This window comes from Amblyomma mixtum, chromosome 1 (genome assembly GCF_055824585.1).
Source record: "Amblyomma mixtum isolate Tamu chromosome 1, ASM5582458v1, whole genome shotgun sequence".
Lineage (NCBI taxonomy): Eukaryota > Metazoa > Arthropoda > Arachnida > Ixodida > Ixodidae > Amblyomma > Amblyomma mixtum.
In genome coordinates, this window is record NC_143012.1 from 140828547 (window position 1) to 140849242 (window position 20696).

The window sequence follows — 20696 nt, forward strand, 5'->3', positions numbered from 1 at the left end:
TATGAAGCATACTGGCATTCTGGGTTTGATGGCATCTCCGTCCGGATTTCAGAGCAGTCTATGATAAAACTACAGTTTGGGTGGTTGACTTTAAATGCAGGTGGCATAGACATCCTGATAACGCCTCTTGATGGCACATACATTCATTCCTGCAGCACCGCACTTAGAATATCAAGTGTTCTTGAAAATAGATGATGCAGTCCTTTCACCTACTCCAGATGTAACTGCCAAGGCGCTGTATGTTAGCCCAAGACGAAGTCTAGACAACAACCACACACAATTTGTCCTCACGTGTGGAATCTGTGCTTCTGTACCTTGAAGTAGGTAGCAAGTTCAACAAAAGACTTAAAGGTGCACTGAAGAGGATTCTGAACTTGTCTTTTTGCCGCGGGAACTCGATCTACACGTTCCCAGCATTCTTAGAAACTGCGACTTATTGCCCTGTGTGGCCGATTTCCCTAATTAAATCGAATTAACGTCCGGTTTCCGCCTTTATTTTTTGAATTCTCCCCGTACGGTGGACGGAGTCGACCAACGCGTGAAGTGCCTTTCAGCCAGCTCCGTGGAGGCTTTGCTCTCGCTTTATTTTGTTTTTTAGGTTTCCATGAATAAATAGTTTCATTCGCAGATAATATAGCCGCAAAATAAGCCCGCAGAAATAAAAGTACGCGCGGACTATTTGCTACTACGGACTACTACGTATTACTCCGCCAATGGCAGAGCGGCAAGCCGCCACGTGACTGGGTGAAAGGCACTCCACGCGTTGGTCGACTCCGCCCACCGTACGGGGGAGAATCCAAAAAGAAAGGCGGGAGCCGGACGTTAATTCGATTTAATTACGGAAATCGGCCACACAGGGCAATAAATCGAAGTTTCTAAAAGCTCGGAACGTGTAAATCGAGTTCCCGCGGCAAAAAGCCAAGTTCACATTCCTCTTCAGTGCACCTTTAACATTGGCAATGTAACACCGCAAAGATCTTGCAGTGCTTCCTGATTTTCTTGCAGTGACGTGAAACTTTGAAAGCCACATCTTCTCCGCCAAATTCCATCCGTGCAAGTGACCTTTATAGGTTTGAGTGCGCATAAGCATTGCAAGTGAAAAAAAACAAAAAACGGGAAACTTTCAGCAGCAGTAACACATATCCGCCATTCCCAGCATTAAATAAACACCAGTTTTAATAGAGTTAAAAGCAGAACAGGCAAACAAAACAGATGAAAAGCTCAATGAGAGTTATACCTTATTAATCTGCTCGATATGAGTGACTTGAGTGGATGCTTCCACACAATTCGCCATTGGCAGCAAGATGCTCAGGCTCCCAGTAGTTGAAGATTGTTTGGGAACAGATGCTTTTGGTATGCAAAGTGTTTTGAAACTAAAGCTAGGTAGAGCAAACATCACAGTGACAACTCAAAGGTATTTAGGTTGTTTACATCTGGACATTGAAAAAAATACTAGGTGCTTACAGCGTCAGTTTTCTTTATTGGTAAAAGATCAGTAGAATAAGGCTGCCGCTAACCAATTTCACTTCTTTATTTTATTATTTATTTAATTACAAATACTGCTATCCCAGTTGGGACATTGCAGGAGTGGTACAGAGGATGGAAAACAGATAAAACAGTAGGAAAGTGCATAAACAAGTGTGAATCGGACATTTTACGTAAACAAAAGTGTGCTATTAATAAGAAAATACATGATTAGACAATTCTTGCGCAAAGCGGTCAACAGACATCTGACGTAATGTAATATCCAAATTATTCCATAGCTCGACTGTCGAAGGAAAAAATGAATATTTGAAACAGTCCAAAAACGGCATAAACGGCACAATGTTAAGCGGGTTAGTACGGCGAGTGACACGTGCTGAAGAACTGGCGAAAGAAAAGAAAAGCGGGGCGTCAACATAAATGCATTTGTTGATGATCTTGTGAAGAGTGATAAGGCGATCACATACGCGTCTGTGTTGAAGTGTGTCAAGTGATAAGGTGCGGGCATGAGCTGCGGGAGAGAACTGGCGGTCATAACGTTTATATATAAATCTTATTGCTTTATTCTGCACATTTTCTAGTTTAGTGATGTCTTTAGCGAAGTGCGGTGACCAGACTGCCGAGGCGTATTCAAGCACAGGCCTTACCAGAGATTTGTACGTCGTCAACTTACAGTTTTTAGTCGAATCCTTTAAGGTACGTTTTAAAAATCCGAGTTTCTTCAGTGCCTTGGAGCAAGTTAAATCGACGTGTTTTGACAAATTTAAGTTAGAACAAAAGGTTACTCCTAGGTACTTGAACTCGTTTACGTGCGTTAGTTGATGAGTGCTGTTAGTGTACGAAAAGCGCAAAGGATTCTTCTTGTTAGTGAATGTCATCGACACAGTTTTGCTGAAATTTATCTTCATCTGCCATGTGTTGCTCCAAGCACAGAATGAAGAAAACACATTATTTAAAATTAGCTGGTCGCATGCATTATTTATGTTTGAATACAGAACGCAGCCATCTGCATATTAACGAATTTTAACAGGTGTGTTAGCAGTTATCTGGACGACGTCATTAATGTAGATGAGGAATAGAAGTGGCCCTAGAACTGATCCCTGCGGGACGCCAGATGTTAGAGACAGACGCTGATTGAGAGTGATTGAAGGTGACAAACTGGGATCTTAACCGTAAATAGTCCTTGATCAAGCCTAGTAGTGGAACGCCGTGAGTTCCTTTGAGAAAAGCGCCAAGTTTAGTAATGAGTTTACTATGAGAAACCAAATCGAATGCTTTGGAGTAGTCGATAAAAATGGCGTCTATCTGACCGCGGTTATTTAAGCATGATGCAATGTCGTGTGAGAATTCAATTAACTGCGTGAGTGTGGAGAACCCAGCCCGGAAACCATGCTGATTATTACAGAGAAGATTGTTGTTAGACAAGTACGACACAATATGTTTATGAATAATGTGCTCTAATACCTTGCAACAAGTACACAATAAGGAAATTGGTCTATAATTGGAGAGGCATTGTTTATTACCGGACTTAAATACTGGTACTACATTAGCTATTTTCCAGACTTGTGGAACGGTTTCGGATAGGAGGGACTTTTGGAAAATCACAGTCAGGTAGCGGGCACACCACTCAGGATACTTTTTTAGAAACATATTGGGTATACCATCGGCTCCAGCGCTTTTCGTGGTGTCAATTTGTAACAGTAGATTAAGAACTCCTTTGTATGTTATATCCAACTTCGGGAAGGACGGTAATTCAGTGACTAAACTAAATGTTGGTGTAGTGCCATTGTCACTCTCAAATACCGATCTAAAGTAATTGTTAAAAGCTTCGGAGAAAACTGAAGGGTTAGAACGTGGTTTATCATTAAAAACAAATGATGAAGAACAGCGACCGGACGGAGTAATTGTTTTCCAGAATTTGGATGGGTTGGATTTCATAAATGTTGATAGCGTGTTCTCATAATAAAATTTCTTATCGTCGTGCATTTTAGTTCGCAGAGTCGTTTTCAAGGAAACAAGAAGCCCAGCATCACTTTTATGCCGTGATTTACACCGGTTGCGAAGCCTCTTTATGCGGCGTATAAGTTGGATGATTTCCTTGTTGTACCATATATGCGTGGGGTTTCTCTTGACACATTTCTTGGGGCGAACTTACACAGACAGTCATGCACAACTTTATAAAATTGTTCGACCAACGTATCAACATTGCATTGATCACTACTAAAGAAAAATTCATCAAAATTTGACGCCAAAGAGCCAAGTATCATGTTATCATCGGCACGAGAGAAGTTAGTAACCATCTTGTATTCAGGTCTTTTGGGTTCAGGTGCGATGTTCAAATTAAGAACGACTGCTTTGTGATCGGAAAGGCCATCAGTGACCTCGCATTTGAACCCACACTGTAACAACTGCTCGTTCAAAAGCACAAGATCGAGTATAGAGTCACCACGCGTAGGAGATTGGACTACTTGTGACAAATCGAAAGATACGGCTATGTCGATGAGCGAGTCACATTGTGCCTTGTCGCGACCAGTCGACACAAGTGAGGCCCAATTTATGTAAGGCAAATTGAAGTCACCACACAAAACCATTTTGTGGTTATGTAATCTATGGGTTGCAATATAATAATTCAGAGCTGGAAACACATTGTAATCAGCATTTGGAGGACGATAAATAACACCTATAACCAACGTCGAGAAGGAAGTATGAATTTTTCACCAGACGGACTCAGTCTCTGGAACATCGGGTAGCGAGGAAAAGTTGATGCTACTTTAAGAAATAAGTCCACACCGCCTCCGCGACTTGACGATCTGTCTTTTCGTAAGACGCAATAACCAGGCGGAACAAATTCTTCGTCCAAGATTGAGTTGTTGAGCCATGTTTCTGTCACACAAATAATGGAAGGGTGGTGCGTTTCAATAAGCCAGTTGAAGTTAACGATTGTGTTCAGTAAACTGCGAGAATTCACATTTAAAACCGTGATGCAACGTACTTCCCTTCGGGATTTTGCGTACAGCATTCTCGGCTCGCCCTTCCCCCGTCATTCAAGGCTGGGCGATTTACCGTCTTGGTTGTTCGTGAGCCGGACACACATGCCAGTCCGCGAATCCCACGTGTAAGCGGTACCATCGATAAAAAGTTTATCATGGACCAGCTTAATCTTCGCACCATCGCGCTTATCATTTTTTGCCGAACGCCAAAGCAATGACCTTTTTTGTGACGTTTCGCGAGAGTAGTCGTCAGAGACACTATAGCCGGACCCTTTCAGTTTGCTACATTGTTTAAATATAGCTGCTTTTTCATTATAGTCATATAGCCTCATAATTACGGGCCAGTGTTCATCTTTTTTCTTATGACCAATCCTGTCAATTCGCTCCACCGAAGAAACAGTAACACCAAGAGTGTCAGAGAATATTCCTTTCAACACTTTATGTTCAATATCCTGTCTTGTTTCCGTATTTCCCTCCGGAACACCATAAACTATCAGATTATTTCTACGCGCTCTATCTTCCAATTCAATTAGTCTTTGTTGTTGCTGGTCGACTGTGCGGTATAGGTGTTGAACAGTACCTTCAAGAGTAGTTAGCTTAACGCGTAGCTCAGAAAAGGATTCCAGTTTTTTTTCAATTCCACTTAGTCTAGCTTCCATATCCGTCTGCTTATCCAGGATTTGCTGCAATAACTCCTCTGTTGTTGGCCCCGGATTGGTTTCGATGTCCCCGGATAGCAAAAGAGAAAGATGAGAAAGATGCGACAATACCACACTGAGCATTTCAAAAACGTTCACTGGGAGCGGCAGTACTACAAGAAAAGGATCACTTGTGCGAAAATGTGATACAGAAGTATAATATCCAACCTGCAAGGTAATCCACACATGTTTGAGCGACATGACCGATGCCGTACCGCCGCTCCCACTGAAGACGGAGCCATGCAGGGACGCCTTTATAAGCCCAGTTTCAGACGACGTGCCCCTGGCGGGTTGTTTCCAAAAGCTTTCCTCGGTGACGTCACTTTGCACGATGAACGATGATTTAGGCAAGGCGGGTAGTCTGTAGCTCATTCCTTGATAGGCAATCACAAGCGGCAGCATCTGCAAGGTAATCCACACATGTTTGAGCGACATGACCGATGCCGTACCACCGTACGATGCCGTACCCCACCATCTTCAAAGAAGTCATCACAGTCCATTTTGCGCTCATAATCCTCTTCACTGCTGTTTGCATCGTCAGTTGCCAGTGCCGCTGATGTAGACACTGCACCTGACATAGTTTCAGGCAAGTGCTGCTATGTTACACTTTCCATCTGATGAAATGACCTGATTTAAACGCCTCTGCCACCTGTATTGGAAAATGAATGCAATAAGACACAATGAACTGTTATAGCTGCGCATATTTATGCAGGCATTTATATAACAAACGGCATATTCTGCCATGAACACTGTATGATGTTATAATAAGCCACTGCTTCTCTCAGTATGCATGCACCATAGCCTGAAACACTTACTGAAAGCAATTGGAAATTAAATGCTTAGTTCAATTGCTACTCATACCTTTGTGTGACTTCTTGTTTTGGCGCTTTCTTCCTTTACTGTGACGGAAAAATACTTGGAACATACGATGGATTATCCTGTACATTACTTTTGCAACTGTCCACAAAATGAGTACTGCAAATTCTTGCTGCTGCTGTATGCATCCATGCTGTTCCATCCGGGCTATGTCGGGAAGGGAAAAATGCTAATATAGAAAAAGCAAACAACATCTAGCTTCAAGTAGCTTGTTTTCTGTGCAGCTCGTAGGGGTGGCAAAAATGGTTTAAAATCAAAGAAAGTGTCAGATAATATCCTTCAATTTTGGTGTTATTAAAAATGTGCATTTCAAAATGAAGCTGAAACACTGACAAGGAAGCATGTTTTTCGTATCAACTTCAATTAGCTTCCTGTAGAAGGCCCGTAGTACAAACCGTCGGCGTTTCTAACACACTAAACTTTTTAAAGTATAAACGGTGATAAGAAAATAAGATTGGCAAACGTTAATAATACTATGACCGATTATTACTAATTTTAAATGCAGTGAACGAACTTTGGAAAATGACCCTAGCGTCAGCCGCAGAGACATTGAGGCGGTCACTGACCTTGCCTCGCATGCGTCTACATCATACAGCTGTTGATGTCAGTCTCCCAAATAATAATTTTTTGCATTATCTGACCGGCGGAGGGTTTCACAGGTAAAAGAAATGAGATCCCGATCAAAAAGCACGACAGGATTTTCTGTCGCGCATCTGTCGCGCGACAAAATTTTGTGTCGCGAGACAAGCTTTCTTGTCTTGCGTTCTGATATTCGACAGGGGCACGACAGAGTTGCCTGTCGCGGGTTCAGTCGCGCGACGCGACAAAAGTGCGACAAAAGTGTCTATCGTGAGATCTGCCGCGCGACACAACAGCCTGTCGTGGGTTCTGTCTCGCGGCAGATACCTGCCATGGGTTCTATATTGCGACAGATACCTGTCGAGGCACTCGTCGTATTACAGATTGCTGTCGATGGTAATTGTGTTTTGCTACAGAATTCTCGAATTTCTGTTGCGCCGTCGTGTGATATTGATAGGCTGACATTCACCAATGGCGTGTTAAATCGCCTTCACTCTGACGAGAAGCGAATACGATGAGAGTTGTTCTGGTCGACTCGCGACGACCATCGAGCGAAATGAAGTGTTAATTCGCGACTCGAGTTTGCAACTCACTTCCCGAAACCTAGCTACCCGCACGAGAATTGGCGGGGAGGAGAGGCGCCGCTCGCGCGCCCTCATCCCTTCAGTTCGCACATGACACTGTGAGCGAAAGAAGGCCATGCTCAAGAGTAATGCAGCTTTAAAGCCCTGAAAGCTGTAATGCACCAGCGACAAAGCCAGCGGTGCCTGTGAATGCGCCCGTGCTTGCGGTGGCGGCAAGCTGTCAGCCACCTGAGCGTCTGCATGCCAGTCGCCGTGAGCGCGACGAATGGCGCTACCGAAAGTCAGTGTCCTCATGGCTGCTGTGACATGCTGTACACCCACTATCAAAGGCGAAAAAAAGGCTAAGGGCACATATGCGAGTCGCCTAACGATGTACGCGTAGTGAGAGTAACCTGCATTGTCGCGAAAAAACTGGAAAATTACTCGCAGGAATCGTCCTGCTACCGCAAAGGCAGCATGTATGTATATGCACGCATGGCTTGTTGTCTGTATAAATTTTCAAGGCGACTCCCATATCAAGTTTCCACGTTTCAGTTTTATAGCGGTGCATGCTGCTTATAAGAAAAAAATATCTTCACGACTTCGTTCATTGCATGCCTCCGCTGCAAATTTCGTGACAGTGACGTCGCATCTGAAGTGTAAAGCACTAACAAACTTGTTCACAGCTGCATGACATTTGGTTACTAAAGCAAACGACTATTTCGTCAAGATTTTTCCACACAAACTTCTCATAAAGGGTATTTTCTTCGGTGGACAGTGCTGACATCATGTCGCGCTTTTTCAGCTTTAGGGGTGACACAGACACTACTACAAACGCACTGAACCGCTGTCGCTCGTTTTTTTAAAATCCTCTTGATCAGGTGAGCGTATGAGGGGCCTGTTGTCTCACTAGCATCTGAGGGTGTCGTTCCTTGCTCTTTGATCGTGACAGTTTCATGATCAAGAACATGCCTGAATGTGCAGCTCAGGCCCGGAAACTGCTCGTGAACGACGGCCGAGTCCAGTGGCTGCAGTACGGGCGATGCCAGAGGCCGTCTTAGGTGACAGTTATTGAAAACGTGTTAAATTTCATTATTGTGGTGGGAAAATTCAATCACTCTTACTTAGAGAGAGGTCCTTGACCAATTTCTTCGTGTAGAGCGTTGGGCGGGATGCCGGCTTATTTGTTCCATGCACATGGCAGGTCCCAATGGAGGGGAGCCTACCGCACGGGACGCCTCAGGAGGAACCGTACTCCAAATCGCATTCTAACTGGACGACACGAGACATGACTGATGCCTACCCGAAGGCCATGGTTCAGGATGATGGACGCACGCAAAAAACGATTCAAACCTGTAACGGAGGCAGAAGCACACACACCTGCGGAAAGATCACGACCCGCACGCCCCATCAAATTGCCGAGGCTGCCGCATGATGACTACAAGGTGGTAATACGTCTACGTGGAGGGGTGACGCTGCATAACAACTCCGGTAGGTCACTTCTTGCTGCTTTGCAATTCAAGCTCAGCCGCCAATTAACCCACGAGGCCAGGGTCAGGATCAAGCAAGAGCAAGACATCGCTATTCTGAGCACCACGGATCCGTACCTCACTGAACAGATATGCAACATCCAGGCAATCAATCTAGGAGGAAAAGAATATTCAATGAGCGCTTGTGCAGCCTGACCAGACAACTCATGTAAAGGTATCATAACTGGCGCCTTATCGATACCATCAGAAGAGGAATTACTAAACTGCACGGAAACATATCCCCAACAAATAAACATCATTCAAGCAAGGCCTTTCGGCACAAAGGCGGCATGCCTATATACCTTTGAAGGCAAAGTAGTACCACGGTTTGTCTACCTCAGCGGCATAGAATACAGGTGCAAACCCTTCCGACCAGTCATGCAGGTTTGCGGGTGCTGCCTGAAAACAGGACACCATGCTGACATTTGCCCCACCCCGCAGGAAAAAAGGTGCTACAATTGCGGAGTACGCAATCCTCCACCAGGACATGTCGATTGCAAAAAGTACTGCATCGTCTGCGACACATCGAACCACTCCACCATTGACACGAACTGTCCGGCAACACTACACCAAACTACACCAAAATTACACCAAAAGAGAGGAAAAGACAAGCAAAGCTGATGAAGCCGCAAACCCACGCCATCCTTATGGAGATAATGCTGCACAGCGCACTCTTCTAGATGGGCAGAAGAACCAACGGACTGAGCAGAAGCAAAAGACGGCGCAGAAGAACAAGACTGAGCACGAGCACAAGACTGAACATCGACCCAGGAATGAGCACCGGCCCAAATTGAACCAAACCCAAGTCGACCGGCCGGGAGAACCGCAAGGATATTGCAGCAGCACAACACTGCCCACGAAAGGGAATCAGAACAACGGTCCAAACAAGGCACTGACCGTCCATCCAAAGAAACCTTGGAACCGAAACACAGAACAATGGCCACCCCTCGCACCACTGAGGAAGGAAAACCCGGTGGCCACCGCGGCTGCTCAGACACCTTTGGAGCAGGCCATGGAGACCGAGAGCCCAGAACCATCGGACAAACAAGGTAGGAAAACCCACACGGAAAAGCACACAGAGGACTCCGTGAACGCCGGACATAAGAATTTGGAAAGCGATTTCGCACAACTTCAACCTCTTCGGGGGCCCAGTGGTACCAAGACAGACGCCACCCAGCCACGGGCCTGTACATCGAAAGCCAGTGATTGCGCAGCCCACATCCAGGAGACCCTGGAGACGCAGTCCCTCCGGAACGCTACACCCGAGAAAGGAGCCGGCCCTGCTGAAAAGGGTGAGTTGTCCGCCTAAGCAGCCTCCACTCCTACCTCTTATCCAACCACTGACCTCCCCATTACACCTTAAGAGGCGGTAAGGCAGTACATACGTTCCGCTGAATTTCGCTCAGAAATCACTAGCATAATCAACACTATAGCTGCTGAACAACTCGGAGCGATGCAGCAACAGCTCATACTAGCCCAGGCACAGTTGATACAGACCATGACTAACAGGATAGAAGCTACAATTAACACACGCTTGGAAAAACATGAAGCCGGCATCAACAAGCGTTTAGAACTTGTACTTCATCAGGAACTGCCTCGCAAGTGTAGCGTTTGTAATCGGCATCTAGCCGAATGTTGGCACTCTATTGGCCACTATGAGAGAATAAAACATGGCGGCTTAAGTAACAGGCTCGCTTTATCAGTCTCGCCCAATCTAATCAATCGGACCCCATCACAGTCTTTGGGAACACTAAGATGGTGTCAGAAGTGCTCTTTTATCTCATGTGAGTACCGCTACATCAAGAGTCAGTCCGTCCAATTACCCATCAGCAACAAGCGGCTACCGGCAATCGTAGCCTTGGCACATGTGCTCCCTGCCTTCCCGAGGTTTGACCTTCGCGCTACCGACGACAACAATATTGGTCACGAATGGACGAAGTGGATAGAAAGGTTCGAAAACTTTCTTCTAGCTTGCGAGATCTCGGCAGATGCACGCCGCAAGAAGGCACTCCTCCTGCACTACGTCGGTGAAGAAGTCTACGACATATGTTGCTCGCTCCCCGACTATGGTGCGCAAGGTGCAACGGCTACAAGCACGACCCAAACCACGCAGAGTACATCGACGCCGGAATACGATGCCGCTCGAGCGAAACTGAATACATATTTTGCGCCGCGAGTGAACTCAACATTTGCTATCTACAAATTTCGACAATCTCAGCAAAACGCTGGTGAGTCACTGGACGCCGTCTACGCGCGCCTCCGGCAGCTTTCTCGCCACTTTAACTTCGGAAACGTCGACTCTGAAGTCAAGACCCAAATCATTCTCGCCACAACGTCGTCTCGCCTCCGAAAGTATGCCATGCTTCATTCCCTCACGTTACCGGACTTACTTAAGCTAGGAAGAATGCTCGAGGATGTCGAACGGGATGTGTCCGAAATCGAAAAGCACGTCGATAACAACGCGACGATGTTCACAGTGCACAAGGAAGGACAACACCATGGCCAACACCGAAGAAATGAACGACAGATGCCACGGCAGGCCTACACACCGCAACGACCTCGTGTCTCGTCAGCAGATTGTCGCAACTGTGGCGGCAAGTGGCCTCACCAAGGTGGTCAATCCAGTTGTGCTGCATGGGGCAAGACTTGCAAGGCAAGTAACAAGGTGGGTCATTTTGCACGGTTCTGTCGCTCAACCAGGAGAACAGTACATGCAGTGGACTATGACAATGACTCAAACCCACAGTTAGCCTGCAGTAAGAAGAGTTCACATACTAGAGAGCTTGAAAGCTACCTGTGACACCAGTCCAAGCAGCGACGAGTATGTTTTTGTTGCCATGACTTCCCCTCAAGCAAGTTCATCTCCAAAGGCTATTGTCACTGTCAACCATATGCCAGTCACTTTCATAATCGACACAGGTGCTACAGTGTCAATTGTTGGCGAAAATGACTTCAAGAGCTGTCGCCTAAATGTGAATCTCCAAGAAACATTCATCAGACTGTTCCCATACAAATCAACGTCTCCACTTCAACTTTCGGGCAAAATCTCTGTTACAATGCGATACAAAGATAAGTGCATTGAAGACGACATTTTTGTCATTCCAGGAAACTGTGCACCACTCCTAAGCTTCACAGCAGCAACCAACCGGGGGCTTGTCCAGATCACGTACCAAGTTTCTGGCAATCCAGGTGACAAGTCAATCGTGGAAGCATTCCCCAAATTGTTTAGTGGAGTTGGAAAACTCAAAAATCAGCACATCCACCTTTTTGTGAACGACACAGTCCCACCTGTTGCACAACCACACAGGCGTATTCCGTTTGCCTTACGTGATGCCACAGAAAAAGAACTTGAACGCCTCCCGTCAGAAGACATCATAGAGCCAGCCATCGGACCTACACCATGGGTGTCCCCTGTGGTTATTGTGCCGAAACCACACCAGCCTGATGAAATTCGAATCTGCATTGACATGCGTGTTGTGAACATTGCCATTCAACGTGAACGACATTTGTGTCCGACAGTGGATGACATCATTGTTGCCTTGAATGGAGCAACAGTATTCTCCAACCTTGACCTGAAGAATGGATATCATCAGTTGGAACTCGACACTTCTTCAAGGCAGCTCACAACTTTCTCAACACATGTTGGCTTATTTCGCTACAAACGTCTCAACTTTGGCATCAGCAGTGCGGCTGAAATCGTTCAAAACACCATCCGCCAAGTGCTCAATGGCATCCCCAATGTCCTGAATGTTAGTGACGACATCCTTGTTTTTGGACAAACAAAACCAGAGCATGATGCCTCATTGAAAGCAGTTCTGCAGCGACTCCAAGAAGCTGGACTGACACTCAACGAGAAAGAGTGTCACTTTCATGAACGAGAACTGAACTTCTTTGGACTTATTTTCTCAGCTGACGGCGTTCGTCCTGATCCCAAGAAGATAGCAGCCTTGCTACAAATCAAGATACCAGAGTCGCCGCAAGAAGTGAAGAGCCTGCTAGGCATGATCAACTATTCGGGCAGATTCCTGAGAAATCTAGCCGATCTCACACAGCCATTACGTGAACTGACATTGAAGAATGTTGCATGGGAGTGGACAGAACGACAGCAGAATGCTTTTCAGAGCTTAAAGCAAGCCATGTCAGATGCATCCACCCTTGCTTACTTTGACCCATCCAAGCCGACAGAACTGGTAGTAGATGCAAGTCCACATGGACTGGGTGCTATCCTCACACAACGTGTTGGTGAACACATTGCAATGATAGCCTATGCAAGTAGAGCGCTCACACCTGTTGAAAGCCGCTACTCCCAAATAGAACGTGAAATGCTCGCAGCTGTATGTGCAATGGAACACTTTCGCCTTTATCTTTGTGGAATTCACTTTCTTTTGCTGACTGATCACAAGCCTTTAGTGAGCATACTGGGAAACCCAAGATCATCACCATCTGCCCGCATTGAGCGCCTCGCTCTACGCATTCACCAGTACAAGTTTGATGTGCAGCACACCGCAGGAAATAGCAACCCTTCCGATTACCTTTCCAGGCACCCGGTTCCTGAGATGAAAATACATGCCCGCATCGACAAAGTACCCAACGAGTATGTTAACTTCATCCAGTGCCTCAGCATACCAAATGCCTTCTCAGTTCAAGAAGTGGCTGAAGCAACTAAAGCAGACCAGTAACTACATTTACTTGTCAGTGCTATCCAGCACCCGACACCTAGCAGCTGGGCCTCAGTTGAACTGAAGCAATTTGCATCCATAAAGAATGAACTAACAACAACACCTGAGGGTATTGTCCTTCGAGGAACGCGCCTAGTTCTTCCCACTAGCCTGCAGAAGCAAGCAGTGCTGCTCGCCCACAAAGGTCATCAAGGGATCGTCAAAACAAAACAGATGCTGAGAGAAAAAGTTTGGTTTCCAGGCATGGATAAACTAGTGCACACTTTGATTAAAAGCTGCCTACCATGTCAAGCAGTCGTTCCCCAAGCAAGGCGAGAACCACTTGCCATCACTGAACCATCCAATGGTCCCTGGGAGGAAGTTTCGGTTGACTTTTGTGGTCCGTTTCCAGATGGAAAGTACGCTATGGTGGTAATAGATGACTTCTCGCGATACCCAGTAGTACAAGTCACACATTCCACAAGTGCGAACAATGTGCTTCCCTTGCTGCGACGAGTGTTTTGCCAGTTCGGAATCCCTGCACAGGTAGAAATTTACAATGGACTACCATTCCAAGGCAGAGAGTTTGCTGCACTCTCGAAAGAGTTAGGATTTCGACATCACCGGATCACACCTTTGTGGCCTCAAGCTAATGGTGAAGCAGAACGGTTCATGAGAACATTGAAAAAGCATGTTCACGCAAGTCAGCTTGAGAACACAGATTGGAAAGTAGAGCTTGACACTTTCCTGATGTCATACAGATCTTCCAAACAGCTTACAACAAGAAGATCACCATATGAACTGCTGTTTGGCATACCAATGAGGAATCTTCTGCCGTGCTACACTGAAGCTCCTTCGCACAACGAAGAGTTAACAAGGTTGAAAACAACCGTGCTCTAGAAAAAGGCATACAACAAACATCATGCTGACGCACGAAGACATACTCATCCACATCGCTTCTGTATCGGCCAACGAGTCTTGTGCAAGCAAGAGAGACGCGACAAGTTCACGCCATACTATGATCCAGACCCTTATACATTGTAAGCATTCATGGATCACAAATCAAGGCATCGAGAGGAAACAGAGTAATAACGTGCAACTCCTATACTCCTATACTCCTCCTTTTCTAAGGAAATAAAATGAATGAATGAATGAATGAATGAAACTCAAGTTTTTCAAAGATGTCTCCGGCCTCAAACAAGCATCAGCCACAACACCGCTCCACTGCGATGACATCATATATCCACCACCTGTAGTGAACCAGCCTGCACCTCCTATATTTCACCCGCCTACACCACCTGCATTGCACCAGACTTCTCCAACACGGCGCTATCCACAGAGAAACAGAAGACCTCCACGTCATCTCTCTGACTTTGAGACCTGACTTTGTGACTGTTTGCCAGTGAGAGACCTCTCTACAGTGAACTGTGACAGTGTGTGCACATCCATTTAACTTTCCCCAAGGAGGGTAGTGTAGTGTTTGTAATCGGCATCTAGCCGAATGTTGGCACTCTGTTGGCCACTATGAGAGAATAAAACATGGCGGCTTAAGTAACAGGCTCGCTTTATCAGTCTCGCCCAATCTAATCAATCGGACCCCATCACAGTCTCCGGGAACACTAAGGCAAGCAGCGCGCAGTTCAACCCGCTGCCTGTCCTCATCCAGTATCTCCAGACCAGCAACATGGCGCAGAGCAATAGCACGCGAAAAGGTCGGCGGCGACGCCAATCTACTACACCAACAGAAGCAATTATATGGCAATGGAACTGTCGCAGCATACGCCGAAAACAAACACAACTAGCCGCATACATCGCAAACTCCCCAAACCCCCCCCCCCCCCCCCCCCATTTCATTGCTCTGCAAGAGACGGAAACAAATCGCATTCATATCCGCGGTCATCACACGGCAGCCCTTACACCACGTACGGCAATCCTGACACTCGCATCCATGCCGGTGCTAGACCGCACACCGACAAACACGCCCGACAGCAAGGGCACTCAATATACCGCAATAGAGCTGAGCTCACCGGGACGCACATATAGCCTCACTATTTTCAACATATACAGCAATCCTAAAGATAAAGGCAGAGTTATTCCGGGCATCCTGGGCTCCTTTCGTTCGTCAAAGCTCCTTGTGGTGGGTGATTTTAATGCATGTCACACGCACTGGGGATACAACTCGGATACACCCAAAGGTAACGTAATTTTTACCGCAATGGCTGATTACAACCTTAGCCTGGTCACAAACCCCACCGTACCCACTCGCATTGACACAAGTGTCACCCGCGACACCACACCCGATCTCACATAGGCCACACCGAACATAATCGTTAAGTCTCACACGGTGCTCCAAGACAGCCTTGGAAGTGACCACTTTCCAGTCTCCACTATTATTGCTTATGATTCCAAGATTTTCAACCCTCGTTCGCAGCTTCTTACTGACTGGGACAAATTGCGCTCATACTTGGCAGCTGATTCTACAGAACCGCGTACTGTCACTGACTGGACAGACCGTCTCGTGAAGGCCATCCAGGCGAACAGCAAAAGCTTTAAAAATACCCCTAAGGCACCGCAGGTTGATCCGCATCTGGCTCATCTATGGGACGCCCGACAGGGACTTCTCAAGCGCTGGCGTCACCAGCGACACAATCGCAAATTGAGACTCCGCATAGCCGCTCTCACTCGCGAGGCAGAAGAATACGCGAACACGCTAGCCCGCGCAAACTGGGCACCCTTTTGTAACGATCTCAAGGGTACGTTAAGCACAAAACGCGCGTGGTCCCTCCTACGCGCTCTCTTAGATCCAACAACCACTAAATCTCAGACACAAGTAAACACACAACGTCTAATACAACTAGAGCTCCAAAAGGGCATCGACGTAATTGGCGAACTACGGGACACTTAAATACCCACACCCTTTCAGTCAGCAGATCCACCCAATCTACTTCCACCTAACCCAGAACTTGATGCCGACATCACCTTAACGAAGTCCGCCGAGCACTCTTTAGTATTCGCCGCTCTACAGCGCCGGGGCCGGATGGCATAACGTACAAGGCACTACTCAATCTGGACGAAGTCTGCCTCCAGTAACTCACGGAGCTCTTTCATAACCACTGGCAAGCTGGGACGCTCCCATCAGCCTGGACCCATGCCAGCATACGATTTATACCCAAACCGGGCAAACCCCTTACCTTTCAAAATTTGCGCCCCATCTCCTTAACGAGCTGTGTCGGCAAGCTTTTCGAGCATGTCATTCTCAATCGTCTGCAACCGTTTCTAGATACAACAGGCTTTCTCTCCAACGTTCAATGCGGCTTCCGCCCAAACATCTCGGCGAAAGACGTACTTCTTGCCCTTAGAGTCCCTCTTTTGCACCAAGCGCCCTACAGCCAGTACGCGAGCCATACTGGCCCTGGATATTCATAAGGCTTTCGACACAATAAGCCATGACCATATCCTCACGACATTAGCCACCACGGGATGCGGCACCCGCATATGGCAATATATTCGGGCCTTCCTTCAGGGACGCACGGCAGAACTCCACCTTGGGGATATTGCCTCCCAGCCTTTCCCCTTGCCTAACCGTGGTACCCCACAAGGGGCGGTTTTGTCACCTTTACTTTTTAACATTGCCCTGGCGCCACTGGCAAAGGCCCTTGCTGCTATCACAGGGCTCCACACAGCCATATACGTAGATGATATAACCCTCTGGACAACCGGAGGATTTCTTGGAACAGCCCAGGATATCCTGCAATTACATTGCAATTACAAGCGATTACATTGCTTTCCGTTCCGCAACTGACAGCGCATCGCTTCATCTCGACAACTGTGACGTCACATCACATGGCTCAGCAAGCCCCTTTAAAAGAGCGAGCAACATCGACTTTCTTCAGTGGGCAGGCCAGCAGCAGTATCGGCAACATGCTCAGCAACCATTTTTGTCTTGCTCTACAGATTTTGGCGGCCCTTCTGTGCGGACCAGTTCCACCGCGTGGCTGCGACCCAGTGGCTACGTCGTTTGACCTGGTCAACGAGCCCTCGCATCGCGGGAATGAATGGTGGCCCAGCGCCTACGCATCAAGGGCAATCGACGTGGATGTGTTCAGTGAACCGGCATCGGAAAATCTGGCTCGTGCCAGGTGCCCGGCGATTACATTGCTTTCCGTTCCGCAACTGACAGCGCATCGCTTCATCTCGACAACTGTGACGTCACATCACATGGCTCAGCAAGCCCCTTTAAAAGAGCGAGCAACATCGACTTTCTTCAGTGGGCAGGCCAGCAGCAGTATCGGCAACATGCTCAGCAACCATTTTTGTCTTGCTCTACAGGTTAGTAAAAACGTTTCCATGTACTGTTATCGTAGTGACAACCGGTTTCTGTTGCTGCTGCCCTGCCCACAGTGTTTCAAATGTATTCTGGCGCACATTGCTTTATTGCCTACTAACCTACTTCTTTCGGGCGATATTGAGACAAACCCGGGACCAACTGAGAAGCAATTGCTGTCGGAACTGCTAGACGGCCGAAAGAAAGTGCAAGGAACTATTGAAGGAATTATCGACGGTCAGAACGAAATAAAAGAGCAAATGGTTACACTAAACAACAGAATAGATAGCATTGAACAACAGTTGTCCAAACTAGGCACGCTGACAAAACAAGTAAGCGAAATAGAAAAAACAATAGCAGATTTTGACAGCCAGTTGTCCTTTCTGATGAATAAGGTGGACGACTTAGAAAACAGAAGCCGTCGCAATAATCTTATAATTTACGGTTTAGAAGAGTCAGAAAACGAGACGCTTGAAGAGTGAAAGACGACATAATAAAAGAGAAGATAGGTATAACACCTACAGGTATAGAAAGACTTCATAGGCTTGGGCGTAAATCCAGTGACAAATCTAGACCGGTTATCATAAAATTTCTTGACTATCGGGAAAAGGCATCCATTTTACAAGCAGCCTACAAACTAAAAGGATCGTCGTACTCTATCTCGGAAGACTTCTCAAAGCGCGTGCGTGACTTACGTAAACTTTTGTGGGACAGCGCAGCGGAAGAAAAAGCAAATGGCGCTAAGGTAAAGCTGGTCTTTGATAAAATTAGCATTGATAGTGTTATGTTTGCTTGGGATGCCCAGAAAGGAGAGCGTGTCAGATTGGTCAATAAGAAAAATAACTGACAGAAAAAGCATGATCCTATATCCTTGAAAATCTTAAACATTAACTGCAGAAGTGTAATCAATAAAGTAACCGAGCTTGAAGGGCTCCTTTTTACTAACGATTCAGACATTGCTGTGCTAACCGAAACATGGTTACATGATGCAATTTTCGACAGTGAATTCGTGCCTACTGGTTACAATGTACTCCGGAAAGACCGTACTGGAAAAGGTGCCGGCGTCTGTATGATATACAAGAAATCATTACGAGTTTTAAGGATGCCTGATGTGCCTAATGTAGAGTGCATTTTCAGTAAAACATATTGTGGTACAATCAGGTACATTATAGGTGTATTGTACAGGCCCCCTTCTTCTTCCATATCGGTTTTAAATGATTTGAAAACTTACATGAACACATATTTAAAACCTGGCGATCGGATAATTCTAGCTGGCGACTTTAATCTGCCTAATATTGACTGGCGCACGATGTCCCTCAAAAACCATAACGACAAAACAGGTGATGCCATGTTGGACATAGCATTTGCATTTGATTTATCCCAACTTGTTGACGAGTACACCAGGGTACACGATAGCGCTAAATCTATACTGGACCTTTTCTTCGTAAGCGGATCTATTAGTACTAAAACAAAATGCGAAATAATCCCAGGAATCTCCGATCACCAGGCCGTGTTCCTTACCTTATCTGATGCCGCTATTGACAGGCATCCAAAGCAGTCATGTTTTCCTAACTTCTCACGCGCTGATGACACATCAATAATAGATACCTTATCCTTTTATTTTGATAGTTTTTCGAAGTCTACCGCAAATGTAGACGATCTGTGGATTTCTTTTAAGGATCTGGTTATGATGTGTATTAACCGTTTTGTGCCAAGCATTGTTAAAAAGACAAAACGTGACAATCCCTGGATTTCCCGCACTTCAATACAAATGCGTAGAAAATTAAAGAAGTTGAAAAAGAAAAGGCAAGCAGTTTTCCAACCTGAAGGCCTGCTGGATAAAATTTCCGCTCTGTCAAGTCAACTACGAGGACAGGTAGCACTTGATAAAGAAAATTATTTTGGCGATTTGTTGCCTAATTTTATAACTAGCTCACCTGAAAAATTTTGGCGTACAATCTCACCAGTATCTAGGGATTCTCATGCATTTGAAATCAATGGCACATTAACACATGACGGAAAGGTAATATCAACCGCCTTTAACGAATACTTCAAATCCGTTTTTACTAAGGATAATGGCATACAACCTGTGTTCGAAACATGCTTACCTCCGATGCCTGATCTTGTCATCAGTGAACAGGGTATAACTAAAATTCTTTTGAATCTTAACGTAAAAAAATCCCTTGGGCCTGATAAAATACCCAATGCATTCCTAACGAGGTATGCAGAATGGGTGTCCAAGTATTTGTTTATAATTTTTTCTAGGTCTCTAAACGAAGGACAGGTTCCGGGCGACTGGAGGACAGCCACAGTCCAACCAATTCATAAAAATGGAAACAAACAGTACATTAATAATTACCGACCGATTTCATTAACATCGACAGTTTGCAAAATTATGGAACACATAATACACACCCGCATTTCCCATTTTCTTGAACAACACAATTTTATTACAAATTTCCAACACGGATTCCGGAAAGGTTATTCTACTTGTACCCAATTAGTTCAGACTATACACGATTTTGCGAATGCTATTAACAATAGTAGCCAAACAGATGCCATTTTTATGGATTTCGCCAAAGCATTTGATAATGTCTCTCACAAAAAACTGCTTTCCAAAATTAATGGCACACTCAAAAATAACAAAATCATTAATTGGATTTCAGCATATTTGAGTAACCGTCAGCAATATGTCTCTTTTGGGGAACATTCCTCTCAAACTGTTTTTGTTGACTCTGGCGTCCCTCAGGGCTCAGTGCTTGGGCCACTCTTGTTTATCATTTACATTAACGACATCGTGAAAGACATTCCTGTTAATATTAAACTATATGCGGATGATTGTGTGCTATACTCCGAAATTAAAAACATGTCAGATCAGGTAAAACTTAATGAGGCTTTTCAGAAAATTAATGCCTGGTGTGATGCATGGCAGATGCCTATCAACTTTCAAAAAACCGTGTATATGAGAATCACTTACAAGAAAAGTCCACTGATGTT

General features: G+C 45.8%; 1 pseudogene; it reads left to right on the top strand.

Moving 5' to 3' along the window:
* The first annotated feature begins 14297 nt into the window (after nt 1–14297).
* On the top strand, nt 14298–17876 carry LOC149367760 (uncharacterized; annotated as a pseudogene).
* Nucleotides 17877–20696: the final 2820 nt, after the last annotated feature.